The 14,360-nt window shown below is 42.1% G+C and overlaps 1 protein-coding gene and 1 long non-coding RNA gene across 10 annotated transcripts in view; one reads left to right on the top strand and one right to left on the bottom strand.

The window, feature by feature from the left end:
* The window catches only part of PRKAG2 (protein kinase AMP-activated non-catalytic subunit gamma 2), a 209,431-nt gene that overhangs the window by 46,431 nt on the left and 148,640 nt on the right, over positions 1-14,360 (bottom strand). Inside the window, exon 1 of one of the 9 annotated variants that reach the window (XM_084507355.1) lies at positions 210-324. The exons of 7 other annotated variants lie outside the window; for them this stretch is intronic. The gene's annotated coding sequence lies outside the window, so the exon portion shown is untranslated. Of the gene's footprint in view, positions 1-41; positions 143-209; positions 325-14,360 lie in introns of those variants that run through there. One more of the 9 variants, XM_084507354.1, reaches the window with a different exon arrangement.
* On the top strand, positions 98-10,200 carry LOC311430597. Its single transcript, XR_014688897.1, has 4 exons — positions 98-205; positions 1,311-1,465; positions 6,635-6,707; positions 8,488-10,200. It is a non-coding gene; the product is annotated as an uncharacterized lncRNA (long non-coding RNA).

Here is a 14,360-nt window from a genome sequence, read left to right on the forward strand (position 1 = left end):
CCTCGGCCCATTAACCCTACGCCCCCCGCCGCTCCCCGCACCCGCTCCTCACGGAGCCGCCGCCGCCGCCCGGCCCCGGAGCTCAGCGAGCGGCCGGGGGCGGCCCCGGCGGAGCCCTCAGAGCCCGGGCGCCCTCTCACTGGGCGCCGCCGCCGCACCTCGCTCCCTCCTCTACTTCCCTCCCCCCCCCCCGGTGGAGGGATTGGTACGTTCCGGTTTGCTGCAGTTGGGCAGCGGCGGGAGGGGGAGGAAGGTACCACTTCCACGGAAAAAGGGGAGGAGGAGAGAGAGGGGGTTGTTGTTTGAGGGCGCTGCCACAAAAGCTCTCCTTGGCCGATCGGCTTCCTCTCTATATACCCCAAATCGGGTTCTCGCCTGGCTTCGTTGGGCGAGGGCGGTATAGAAGGGGGCAGAGGGGAGGAAAGCCCTGCGATCCCCCCCCGCCAGACGGAGCTGGTACAGTCCCGCGGTCCACCTGCAAGGCAGCGGCGGGGAAGCCGCCGGTTCCACCGCTCGGCCTGGGGGGGGGGGGAGATCCGGAGGGTTTCCCCGGGGCGCTCCCGCTGCGCGAGCGGAGGCGCTCGTTCTCACTGAAAAGTTCCATTTTTTAGAAGTTACAATTCCAGATTTGCCCGAATTTCAGCGTCTTCCACGTTAAAAGCGCACTCGGGGAAAGCCGGTCGCTAACCCCCGGAGCCAGGCGCTGCGCGCTCCCCTCACAGCCCTCTGAGGGGGGCGGGCAGGCGGGGAGCCTGCTGCGGGTCAGCCCAGCGCGGTCGTACTTCAAAATCCCTCTTATAACCAAATATTTTAACTAGATTAATCAGATGTAATTTAAATTGATTTAGGCAGGTGTGGTGAGCTAAACCTGGGCTGTCCTGCCTGCACTGAAGGGATCCCCAGTGGCTGTTGGGAGGCTGGGGCACGGGTGCTGCTGAGGGAGGTGAGGAGATCCCTTGGAAAGAAAATCCTAAAATACTTCACACCTCGTTGCGTTTTTTAAAAAAGGCTTTTTAAAAAAGGTTTTTTTAAAAAGGCTTTTTAAAAGGCTTTCAATAAATATTCCAACTGACCAGCCACAAGGCATCAAGACAATTCATATTAACTTAATGTATTTTTAGTCTACTAATTAAAATGCTTTGGAAGCTTCTAATTATCTCTGGGAGCTATTTTTAAAAGCTCTGAACACTGTATCTTCTATGTCACGTGCCTTGGTATTGATCAGTTTTTGCCTACTTTGCTAAACAAAAGAGAAGAAGGCGACATGTCTGGTGATATCTGCCATGATTTTGTTTCTTTTTTTTAAAAAGCAATAGGTATTTACTCCACATCAGAATCTCCTAAGCACCAGACATGAGGAAATACAACTCCAAGGTTGTTTGTAGGTGGAAGTAACACTGAATCTTCAAAGGTGTGCATTGCATTTCACCTGCTATGAAACACGGATATGTTTATAGTAAGCCAGGTAAGCCTATTTAATGCCGTGAGCTGCACTGCTTTGTGAACCTCAGAGCTTAATGCAAGATCTGAGTTTTACAGTGGCAGAAACTACGCCCAGATGACAAGTATTATGAGAACGTCAAGATAATACAGATTGTAATGTAATATAGAATGGAGAGTTGTATTGTAAACTTTATAGCTATGCTGTAACATCCATACTGTTCAAAAAAAAAATAAAAACAACAAAGGAAATTGACAAGTAAAGGCTGAGCTCCATCCCCCATCCTGCCTGCAGTCTCGCAATTTGTTTAAGACAATCTTAGAACACGCTACTGATCGCAGCGTTCATTTTGCTCCTCACTTTGCATTCTAGCTGTTTTTGTGCTCATAGGCAGCCCGGTGAGTCAGAACAGGAAACAGATGCAGCTGAAAATCAAACGGACCAAAAGAAAAGATTGTTTTTTTCATCCAGATCGGTTCCTGATCCAACTCACTGCGGTTGTACAGCCAGCACTGCACGATAAATGCCAAGGGCAGGAGTGACAGCGGGACCATACCTTCTGGAAACAGCCCACACTTAAGTTCACTTAAATTAAAGGTGAAAACATTCGTGTTCATTGTGAACTGCTATAGCGGTATACAGATTAGCAGATATTTTCAGCAGTCTTAGGTATTACCTCTCTCTACAAACTCTGCCTGCTGTTTTACAGAAAGATTACTGGTTAAAGATAGGAAAAATCTGTCCTTCAAAGGAGCTGTAATTCATACCAAGGCAGTATTATATACTGTAACATATATACTGTAACATGTAAAAATATCTGTTTATTGCGACTCTTTGTTCTACTGCCATGAGAGGTTTCTATTAACTATATCCTAGAGATTTGTCTAGCTTAGGATTTAAATGTTTGGGCAGACATCAGAATGTATCAGGTAATTCATTTCAACTGCTTGAGATGGGACAAGACAGCATATACTTCATATACTAAATATTAATGAGCAAAATAAATGTTATATATAAAAACTTAGGAGGAAAATATATATAAAATCAAACCTGCCTGAATACATTTTTTCTTTGCCAGGTTTCAGTTCAGTTTTTACAGGGGCATTACTTAAGTCAAAAACCCAAGGACCTACGACATAGCACTGATAGCGGAGCTTAATACAGCAGTGCCAGCAATCTTTGTAGAAGCAAAGTAAAACAAATAACTCAAGGTTGATACAACACCAAAAGTCATAAAAAGGTGGATGTAAACAAAAGAGGTTTAAGGACTCCTGGGAAGGCTAGGATGTAGATTTTAATAGATAACTGCTTACTTTGTCTTGGATTGTTTTCTTTATTTTTTTAGGGTAAAGAGAGTTAATAATACTCTGTAGAAGTAAAATCAGTCATGTAAATTAAATATGCACTTATAATGAACGTAGTAAAACACATCTGATTATCTAGATGTCCTTTTAGTCCTGTGTCCTGATGGAGGAATTCCTTTATTTTCCTAAGACCATTCTAAATATTTAAATTACATCATTAGTATCAACAGAAAACTATTTTTGATGTAGTTCCCTGCCAGTTTGCCTCCCTGAGTTGGTAGGAATGCACCTCCTGGGATAGGAAGCTATCAGTGGCAGTCATCAGATCAGACCAGCTATATCAAAATGAAGGAGATTCACCTCACCTGAGCTTGGACACATACCACATAGCTTTTTGTAGTGAATGAGTTAACCTAGGCTGCTGCTTCTGCCACCAGTGGAGGAACAGACATTTCTAGAACGTCATTCACATGACCTCTTTTAGACGAGTACTTGTGATAAAATGATTTGGGTGCTGGACTCAAGTCGCTGTACTGCTTAGACCTCTAGATTGATTAGGCTCGTTCTACTTAGAATATCTGTCTGCAAGGGAAGGTGGGCGGAGAAAAAATAAACTAGAGGAGAAACTCTAAACTAGGCAATGTAACTTTGATTCCAAGACGGGTAAGAGGTAAAAGTACCCCCATTTTAAGTAGCTAGAGGAAAGGAAGATCACCAGCAACAGCCAACACAGCCAATCTCAGTCACTTTAATAACAGGTTAGAAGTCTTGTGGTAGGCAGATGCTGCATGACTTAACAGGACTTTTGACATTATCTTGCACGCCACTTTCCTAAGCAAGCCAGACAGTCTAGAAGAAAACACTGCTAAAGGTCAGAACCGTACTCACAAGGAAGGTAGTAACATCTTTTTATCTAACTGGAAGGGTTTAAGAGAGGATTCCACAGAGGTCTATGTTCTGTCTAATATCATTCACTGTTTTCACTGGGGACCTGAGGAAGGACTAACGAATATATGCTTTCAGCCGTCATGCAAGGAAATGGCCAGAGAATGAAACTAAATGTGAGACAGCACAAATTCTTGGAAGAAAACATCACACCGTCTGCAAAAGTGTTACAGATAAGACATGGAAAGTCTGTTCTACATATTTGCTGGTTAGTTGCCAGCTGGGATATTGGATTTGGATTGGGACATTGAACTCAAGAATCCAAAGAACTCAAGAGTCTGAAGAAAAGCAACGACGATCATCTAGGAGTAGAGAAGACATGACCTGTAAAGAAACACTAAACCTCCTCAAAAAAAGAGGACTGAAGGAAAATAAAACCACAGGTTCCAAATGTAACAAGTTTTTGCAAGAAGGAAAGTGATAAACCATCTTCTGGGTCTCTGGGTAATGAAATAAGAAGTTACGTAGCCTTTAGCAAGAAAGTCTTTGGTTGGAATTTAGGAGAACTTTCCTGGCTGGTATCAGGAATAGTGTGGCCAGCAGGAGCAGGGAGGTGATCGTCCCCCTGTACTCTGCTCTGGTGAGGCCGCACCTCGAATGCTGTGCTCAGCTTTGGGCCCCTCAGTACCAGAAGGACATCGAGGCCCTGGAGCGTGTCCAGAGCAGGGCTACGAAGCTGATGAAGGGCCTGGAGCACAAGTCCTGTGAGGAGCAGCTGAGGGAGCTGGGGTGTTTAGTCTGGAGAAGAGGAGGCTCAGGGGAGAGCTTACTGCTCTCTACAACTACCTGAAAGGAGGTTGTATTGAGGTGGGAGTTGTCTTCTCCCAAGCAACAGGACAAGAAGAAGTGGCCTCAAGCTGTGCCGGGGAGGTTCAGGTTGGAAATGAGGAGACATTTCTGCTCAGCAAGAGCAGTCAGGCATTGGGACAGGTTGCCCAGGGAGGTGGTGGTGTCACCGTCCCTGGGTGTGTTCAAGGAGAGGTTGGACGTGGTGCTTGGGGACATGGCTTAGTGGTGACATTGGTGGTACGGGGGTGGTTGGACCAGATGATCTTACAAGTTTTTTCTCTAATAATTCTATGATTCTATGACAATGACAGTGAAACACCAGCACACTTTGCTGAAATCAAAAGAAAACAAAAAACTGTAAAATGCCCATAACTGGAGTTTATTAGCAACAGGTTAGAAAGACATTTGTTGGGAATTGTTTACACACAGTTGATTGTGCTCTTGGGGAAAAGTAATTAATTTCATTTAATCAATTCTTTCTAGACTTACTTTCTTTTGTTTCTACGTCTTTGCAGTCTTTTGAAAGACATACTTAGTCTTTGTATGAGAATTCAATGAGAAATCTTTATGTTTTGTATGAAAGCCAAAGTTTACTAAAAATCTAATAGAAATACAACTCTGCTTTGCTTCTCCCCCCAAAACAAGTGGCCTTAATGCTAAAGTAGAAAAAATACTAAAATACTGAGTAAAAACAAAGTCTTTGATGACTGGGTACTAATAGAAAAAAAAAAAAAAAATGAAATGCTGCTGGAAATCACAAGCTTGTGTGGAACACTTATTCAAGCATTTCAACAAAGACGATACCTGTTCTTCAGTAAGAAATACACATTTTCAGATAAATTCAAGGCTGTCTCCAAGCTTTTCCTTTTTCCTCCTCTTTTCATTCCGATCCCTGGAGGCGGTAACGTTATCAATACAGGTATGCTGGGGGTGCCACCCGTGCAGCTCACAGTTCAGCAGTAAAGCTGAATGCCCTTCGAAGTACTTCAGAAAGGGAAAAAAAAAAAACTCCTTACCTTATAAAACCTAATGGATTGAAGAGCAACAAGAAGGAATTCCCATCTAAATGCAAATCAAGGCAAACCCATTTTGAATGCAAGAGTAAGCTACAAATGGTAATTTTCCCACCATTTGTTACTGCTACTTACAATTACAGTTCTACACCAGTCAAGTAGTTAACAGCTCTTCTCTTGATGAGCTGTCAATGAACAATTCAGATTTTTTCCAAATGTATGTCATAGATACGCTTATTCTGTAGCAATCTGTTTGTGCAAAGTTAATTTAAAAAACTGTTTATTTTTTTCGGTTTAATTTAGTCTGGTTTATGAAGTGGAGAGAGACAAAAAATATCAGATAAAAAGTTTTCATCTGCTGGTTAATCTGTGAATTAAACTCCTACTTGTTTTCTTCTAGAGTGTCATAACTGATACCAGTGGCTTGCAACAGCTGGGAAGGCTGAAATCAGTGAGTCTGGGATCAGGATCCCATCCTGAATCCCTTCCATATTTAAAAATGTTAACTGTGTGGTGAAAAGGATCACTGTAGGATGACAGCCTGAGAGTCTGTTACGTGCATGGAGAACATGGTCAGTCCCAGTGCAGAGCTCTGGGCCTGGTTCTGGTGCAAAGTCCTCCTCTCCTCAAAAAACTTGGAGTGAAAGGAGCAGCTGTGCAGGAATTGTAGTTTCTACCATTTATTCTAAGGAATCTCTGTTCCGGCACCCAACAAACAACTAGTAAGGAAGGGGATGTCTCATACAAAATACTGGATTCAAGTGTTTTCTTCCTGTACCTGGAAGGATTGCAATAAACTTTGCTCTAGTCTTAAAAAGGTTTTGAAATACTAGATGCTGTAATCATTTCAGCGCGTAGTAAGTACAAATGAAGATTGTGACAACTCAGAGATTACAATTTGTTTAGAACACAGTAACCAAATCCCAATAACAACGCGTGGCATTGAAAATGAACTTAGTGTCAGCGTTGCATGTTCTCTTACCATGCTCTGTCCCTAACCTGCATGGCCCTTAACGAGTTAGAGGCACAACTAGCCTGCAGCAGGTGTGAAAGTGATGGAACAAGTTGTACCTACTCTGCATGTGTTTCTAATATTGTACGGTGAGATTAAAGATGGCTGTCGTTGCTTCTTTTTAAAACAGCTCGAACCATTTGCCATTGGATAAGAACTCTGCCCGGAAAGGACTTTTTTCTTCATCCTAATACCATCAGAATGTGAGTCCAACAGTTGTCCTAATGGGGAATCTGCTGACATGACACAGTAACTATGCATTGCTTTTACCTTTCAGAAGTAGTAACTAGCCTCCCACTGAATTATATTTGTATCCTCACACACACCAAGAGCTATAATATTAATTACTTCACAGAGTTAATTATTAGTGATCAGGAGTTACAGTTGGGGACCTTTAGTAGGTTTTAATGGATAACGTACTTGGAACAGCAATAACACGTAGCCTAAGAGTGATTATAGGAGTGCATTCAGCATCAGGAAAGATATTGAAATGAATGATGTGCATTTATACTAAATCTGCACTGCAATTACAGCACACAGTGTTGAAATCTCTTTACCCTGAAGATACACGAACTGAATGTGGAGAGTGATTTCATGTTTTTAGTGGAGAGCCCTTCCTAAATATTTCTGTATGGAAATGAACTTGCAGTTTAATCCCAGGGAGTTCTGTCACTGCCTTAATTGAGAAAAAGGAAGGATTTACAAAACTTCTTTTGATCTAACATCAGAAACAAAGAACCTGTCTTAGACAAGAACAGTGGCCTATATTACTTTCTTGCTTTGTCTGAGAAAAAATGTTGGTAGCAGTGCCAGAAGAGTTAAGCACTTCTAAAAAAATAAACCTCAAGGAAGTAAACAACCAAGGTATAGCCTAGATCCCCAGCTAAATTCTTACAGAGAAGTCAAAACAGAAGTGGTGAAGAGACAGGATTTGTTTACATAACCTCTAATCTCTAGCTGTATGTCTGATCCTGCTTCACTCTGCAACTCAGATAAGAGTTTTGAGTCAAGAATATCAAAGAGGCATTCTCTAAAGAAGCCTGTGTGGCCAATATTCATTCCCCACATTATGCATGTAGAATATAGGAGGAGACTAAATCGGTATTATCACAGAATCACAGAATTATCAGCATGGCATGTTATTAGTCAAGCCACGATTTAAATTCTGTCCTTTTGAACACAAAGTTCAAAAAAGTTTACTTGTGAGGAACTGTCTAGAGGTTGCTTGTTAAGAACAGTGATGTGATGATAGTGCTATCGCTGCAAACATAAGGATCTCACTCAGTACTGTAATGTGTTCCTGTTTTTCTAAGTGTTCTTGTCTTAAATGTTTATATCATATATGCTTGAAAAGATAGGCTTTAGCTTTTTTCACACGTGATTGAGTGCTCCCGAGTCTCTTTGAAATAGGACCTCTCTCTTATCACACTGAGATGGCAAGAGGGAAAGGAGAAATGATTGCTGGAGAAAGCTGTAGTAATCAGCTCATAAGCATTACAGTCGATATTTCTGAGTGTGACAAACATACTGTGGTTTCATCTGTTTGTTTTTAATAATCATAATAAAACAGATTAAGCTAAATCATTGGTTAAAAAACAGGTAAGCATTAACTAATTTAAACAGGATGGACAAGAATAAGTGTGAGCCCACATTTACCTGGGGCTTCATCCACAGGCATTGAACACGGAAGGATTATTTGTGTTACTTAAGCATTTACTTAAGTACTTTTGCTGGATTGAGGCCACAGTACTGCAGAGTACTCTATGGAACAGAGGCCACTGAGAATAACAGATTAAAAAAATAACCTGGAGCCAAATCTGATATGAATAAACATTTACTATGCACCATTTTGCTTTCTTCATCCTAGTGTTGTATTTCAAAGCCTCAACCACGGATAGTGACTTCAGTGTGCAAACACTTATTACACCAGCTTTCAGTGGTGGGGTTTTTAAAATCTAAAATGAAACACCTTTTCCCTTACAGAGCCTGAGGGTAATTGATATCACACTTCAGGTTTGAGTAAACTCTGCAGAATTCCAGTAACCTATTAGTAGCTTACTGTTAAAATGGAATTTTCATGATCATCAGCAGCTCTGAAAGCCTGGAAGCAGAGACCTGGAGCCTAAACATTAGCAGGACAATGCAGGTGAGTGTTGGAAGAGTGGTTTGCTGAAAAATAGGGACAGTCTTCAGCTCACAGCTGAATCACCCATGATCTCAACAAAGCTGTAAGAAATTTATGTACATCTGGACTGAACAAATAATTCACTCGGTGGCACGAGCTTCACAAAGGAGCAGATAACTGCTGCCTGAACGTGTAGCAAGTGAGCTATGCAATAAGTAGCCGCCTTCTACAGAGCTTATCATGATGAGGATCTCCATAGTCAATAGGACAGCAGAAGTATTCAAAAGCTATCTCAAAGAGGCAGGCCAACGTCCTTCAACACAGAGCCCATGGCTAACTTGTAATCTCCAAATAAATCAGTTTTTGACATAAAATTATTTTTCAGATGGCACCAAATCTGCATAGCTTGAGGAACCTGACCTTCCGCTGAATTACTTCCAGACATACTGCTGATCACTGCGGGCATAATTGTGTGCTGCTTCTCCTTTATTCTGCATGAAAGAAGTCTGTGATGACAGCATCGTGCAACAGCTATCTTCCTTCTGTCATGCATGCTTTCCCTATGACAACCTCTTAACCAAATTGTTCCATCACGCCAGTTGTTCCATCACTGCCACTGAAACCAGCTCCTCCAAGGTACTGGTTCTGTGGTTTGGCAGCACCCAGAAGGGACTGAAGCGAGGACTTTGCCAAGCAAGAAGCACATCAAGTGCTTCAGCTAAAAGTTTTATGACTCCGAACATGAAGAGATGTGGAAATACCGATAAGGCTTTTCCCTGTATTCCCTGAACCAGAATCGAAAAGAATTCAAATTAGTTCCACACTAAGGACCTGGGCTATACCTCCAGCAAGCCATCCACCGTGCTTGCATTACTGCAGTTTGTGCATTAAAAAAAAAAAAAAAAAAAAAAAAAGTATTTTTAAAGTATTTTTATAAAAGGATACAAAAGTATTCGTGGTCAGTGGATGTGCACAGTGTGCGTCTGGTGAACACTGGGTTTGCAAGCACATGCTTAGATACAGTTGGTAGTTAGATGTCTGCTGGGAGCTGGAATTATTCCTTGACATGCTCCCCAAGTTTTTTATATTATTTGTTTTTACTTTATTTTATTATATTTTTTTTAGTTTATCCCAGGCCCTCAAAATAGGGAAAAAAGGATTGTGTTCACAATTCATCGGTCTGTCTGAGGAGACCTCTGTATTAATGTGGCGTGGTATCTCCCAGTTACCAGCAGTATGAAAGTGGGCTGCTTAAATTGTCCTTACAGGTAAAGTAACAGCTGAGCTGTGAATGAATGTAGCCCTTCTGAAGCCAACAGAAAAAAACACACACATTTCAGTACAGTCAGGATTAAAATCTATTTAGAGAATGTAACATATATCAATGATATGTATTGCCTACACACAGATTGCAGTGTATATAAGCTCTTTGGAGATGTCTCTGAGTTTCTGAAGTGCATTTAAACAGCTGACTAGAAATTCAGTGTCTGTTTCACCTAAACAAAAACAAAAATGCAGTTGAACACTAAACTAAATAATGCTCTCATGGGTTTGAGATTAAAGCAATTGTTTCTGCCTAGATGGTTGTATTTGTAAGTTTTTCGAAACCAAGAGCATCCCCTTTTAAGGTGAGACGTTCTGCAAGCCTTGGACCTTCGTATCAGGGCCACGACCTCTGTGCTGTGCTGTCTGCCACAGAGGGAGCCAGAGAAAGGGCTCACGGAGGAGCGATGGCAGCGCAGAAGGGAAACTGCTGCTGGCCGGGCAATCCCAAGAGCCTGCTCTAACCTTGGCTGTTGGAGTTAAGCTCAGGAGTTTCAGCTGGGCTCTTCTCAGAGGATGCCCAAGTAAGGCTTTGTGAGAGAGAGACAGGATGGGGCATTCTTGAAGGAAGGGGAGCTGGTTTGGCTTTGACATTTCAGTGGTTGTTATATTCATTTTTAGTTTGTTTTGATGATATTTTAAGCTCTTGGGAAAGGCACACCACGTTCAGAACAGATGCCTGGCTATAGATCTCCAGAAAAAAATAAAATAAAATCTGTATTTATTTCAGGTTGTTAATTGACTTAGGTAGACATTATATCGATTCCCATTTTTCAAGTAATTTCATGGCTAGTAGTGGTAAAAACAAGTGAAAATGAAAGTTTGCCTTCCAGCACACAACATTAAATCCGGGGCATGTGTGTGTATTTACTAATCTGCATACAATCAGCAGGACAGAATGTCCTATGGTAATTCTTCGAAAATGATCAGTTCTCGAGAAGGTCTCAATTATTTTAAAGCAAGCTCTGAAATACATAGCTTAGAAAAGCAGCCTACTTTACAACGATCTGTTGTGTAAATCTGGATGAGCTCTGGAAATGAGAGGTTTCTATACGTGCTCATAGTCTGTAGTGTTAAAGCTTGTTGCTAAAGCTTTTCAATACACCATGCTATCTGTAGTCAACTTATCTTAAGCCACTCACATCTCCTGCTCTGCGAATATCTGACTTCTGTAGAACGTGTTCATTCTAGCTTCTTCTAGCTTCTGGCATTGTATTTTTTTTTCTTTTTTAAACTCCTTGTTTTCCTTTACAACTCTGTAACTGAAAAGAGAGGAGGAAATCTTGAATTCAGAGAACTAGAACAGCAACAGCCATGTTTGGGGCCATGAGGAAGGACTGAGGAAATCATCCTTTCCTTTAAAACGCAACCCCTGTATCTGTAAAATCTTGGATGATGGAAGAAACTACCTGATGACCAGCTTGTATTATGTCCTTTTGTACCAGAGTGGTGCCCAGTGGCCTCTTACTGTCTCTTTCTGAAGACATATTCCAGGAAAGAAAGCTGTGTGCTCTTTGTAGAAGCAATTCCTCGCAGTGCTTCCTAAGGAAGCAGCTTGGGCAGCGTCCTGCCCTGTGTGCAGCGTGTCTGTGGGGATGAACTCTTGAGGGTTGTCATCAGTATGCTTAAGGGAAAGGGGCAGGAGAGGAATCTGATGTCTTTCATAAGCTATTTCTTCATCAGTAGCTGTTTTCCCCACCTCTTTTTCCATCCTCTGCCTGCCCATTAGCTTCCTTTCTCATCTCCAGTACTTGTGCTGGTCATTTGTAAGTGTTTTCACAGACAATAAAACTTGTACAAAGACCCTGACCGAGCAAAGTGGCTTAGCATGCACACAGCCCTGAGTGTTGTGGTACTGCTGACTCCAACCGGACCACCGACGTGCTGAAAATTAACCCCACGTTGAAGTGCTTTCCTGGATCGAGGCCATCACGGCATTGACACAAACCAAACCAAAACAGCACCTGAGATTCGGCAACACAAACACAGCAACCTCAGCGAGGCTCAGCGCTGTAACCTTCAGATTACCTTTCCTCAGTGCCCTGACATTGCTGGCTGTGTTATGGCTACACTTAAAATCTGGTCTGCGAGTGCATACGGGAAGTAGTGCTTAGGAACAATCCTCTTCAAGCCAATGCTTGCAGTTTTAGAATTTGCCTGGCCTGTTTTGCTAGATCGGGCTCCTGGACAGTAAGGTCCTCGGGCAAGAATCGTGTTTCTTTTCCTGCTGAAATCCTATGTGCTCACACACCACAAACTAACAATTTGTAACTTTTTGTTCCGAGGTGGGAGGAAGGCTTTCTACACGCTGCAGATGCCCTGGCTTGTGCAGGTGTAAGTGAAAAAATGTGAGAGTTAACATTTTCAAAAATCTAAGGCATTAACCTTATAATTGACAATTAACTGTACCCCTAAATATGCAAAAAGACTACATTGAAACCCCCTCTCTTGGATTCTGCCCCCTCCCCTTCCTTTGCTGACCCTTCTGCCTCTGCTACCTTTGCTCTTTTATCTGTTCAGGAGTCAGACTTGATGATCCTTGTGGGTCCCTCCAGCTCGGGATATTCTGTGATGCTGTGCTCTAGTGATTACTTCACCGTTCTACACTTCAGCTTACAAGCTCCATACAGTAGGAGCTTTGTTCTTTAATTAATCAGAAAATAAGCTTACGCATACCTTGGGCATTGTACAAATCATTATTGTCTTCCTAAAAACGTCTTCCACATGGCCTCGCCCTTAATTCCAGCTAAGAATGCTGTTGTGAACAAGCTCACAGAATAAATATTTTGCATTCATTTCACAAGCACAATGGAAACATTTTTCCAAGCTGCTGCCAAGATGGTATCTAGTCCTCTTCTGAGTCAGCAGCCCATGCAGCTGACTTTCAAATGGCCAAACTTGGTTGATTGTTATCTTAAAAGAAAAAGAACACAGACACAAGCTGTATTTCTAAAGAGCTGGATTGCTCTCCTCATGCATAAGCAGACAGTGACACTGAAATATGAACGCTGCAGGAAAGGAGCTGTACAGAAGGGAGAGTTGCTTGCAACGTCCCCCTTATTTCTCCCATCCTGAACAGTTTCCTTCAGTCACAGAGGAAGGGACGAGGCAACGCTGTGAGGAAGAGAGAGAGGAACATTGCTGCTTTATGTCGTCCGTGCCCTTTTGGTATCGACCAGCTGTTTACATTCTTTATAGCTCTGTTGGCTCTTGAAGACAGTGTATCTAAAAATACAATGCAGACAAAACCAGGCTAAAAAAGATGGGGATTGATGAGGAACTCGTAGAGTTCCCACCCAACAATCCCAGCCTGTAGCATATTTTTGCTTATTCTTAGCTGGATTTTCCATCCAGTGAAATACATAAGCGGGCATGGTGCAACAGAGAAGGTTGAAAACATAATTTTTGTCTTCCTACGTTGCCAGATGGAGTTGGTAAGAAACTGGCAGCGATCCTCTATTAAGCTGCACCTATATATTAAGTCACAAGGTGTGTATCAGGCTTGTGATCACGGACAGAGCTCGCTCCTGTAAGAAGTTCCAATCTCCTAGCAGAATAACAGGATGCTTATTAAATTAACGAGTCTAAAATGGAGAGGCAAACTGTGACTGAAATCAGTTCAATGGTAAAAGCAGGCTGTAAATCCTAAACCACCCTCTCACACCATGTTACTTATCGAGAAGCTACCTGTTCATATAGGTACACGAAGCCAGGTGCTTAGTTTTAGCCTTTTTATACCATGCACAGTGCAGGACACCAGTGATAAAAGTAACTTTGCTTTACTCCACTAACTTTCTCTTCAGGATGAGGGGGTCATGAGTTTGGTACTGATGTAGATAGAAGAAACTCACAGATGCTCTGGTTTTAATTGCCTTAGCTACTTACAGCCTTACGAGAGCTGCCCAAGCAGCTGGGATTTGATTGAACTCAGCATTTTGGCTACTCATCCCTTCTACCTAGCCTCTCTCCTTTTGATCTAGTGCTAAGAGGAACAGGAATTATAGGACTTCATGCCGTTCAAATAAATTCTCCGCAGAGTAAACTCATAGCTGGTTGATTAAATTAGCTCTATAGAAAAAGCCACAAGCTGACACAGACACGCATTTCCTCGGGGCAGAAAAGTTTATGCAATATCATTTCTCTACATCCTAAGATTGATTGCCATGAATCCGAACGCTGCAACCTGAATACAAATACATGAGGAATCCAGGGTTACAGGAGGTCGTGACTGCACATTTTTTCTTCTAAACCAAATAAGTAGTTTTAAAAAATGTGAATTAACCAATAGAAAATTACCAGTAAGATGCTTTTTGCATGCTTTAAAAGGGGAGAAAATACCAGATATGGTACAAAAGGCAAGACTGATAGGGGTAAAGGGACAGAATAGAGTATTATTAAACTGGGAGTT

The sequence above is a fragment of the Aythya ferina genome (assembly GCF_964211825.1).
Source record: "Aythya ferina genome assembly, chromosome: 2".
NCBI classification, from domain to species: Eukaryota; Metazoa; Chordata; class Aves; order Anseriformes; family Anatidae; genus Aythya; species Aythya ferina.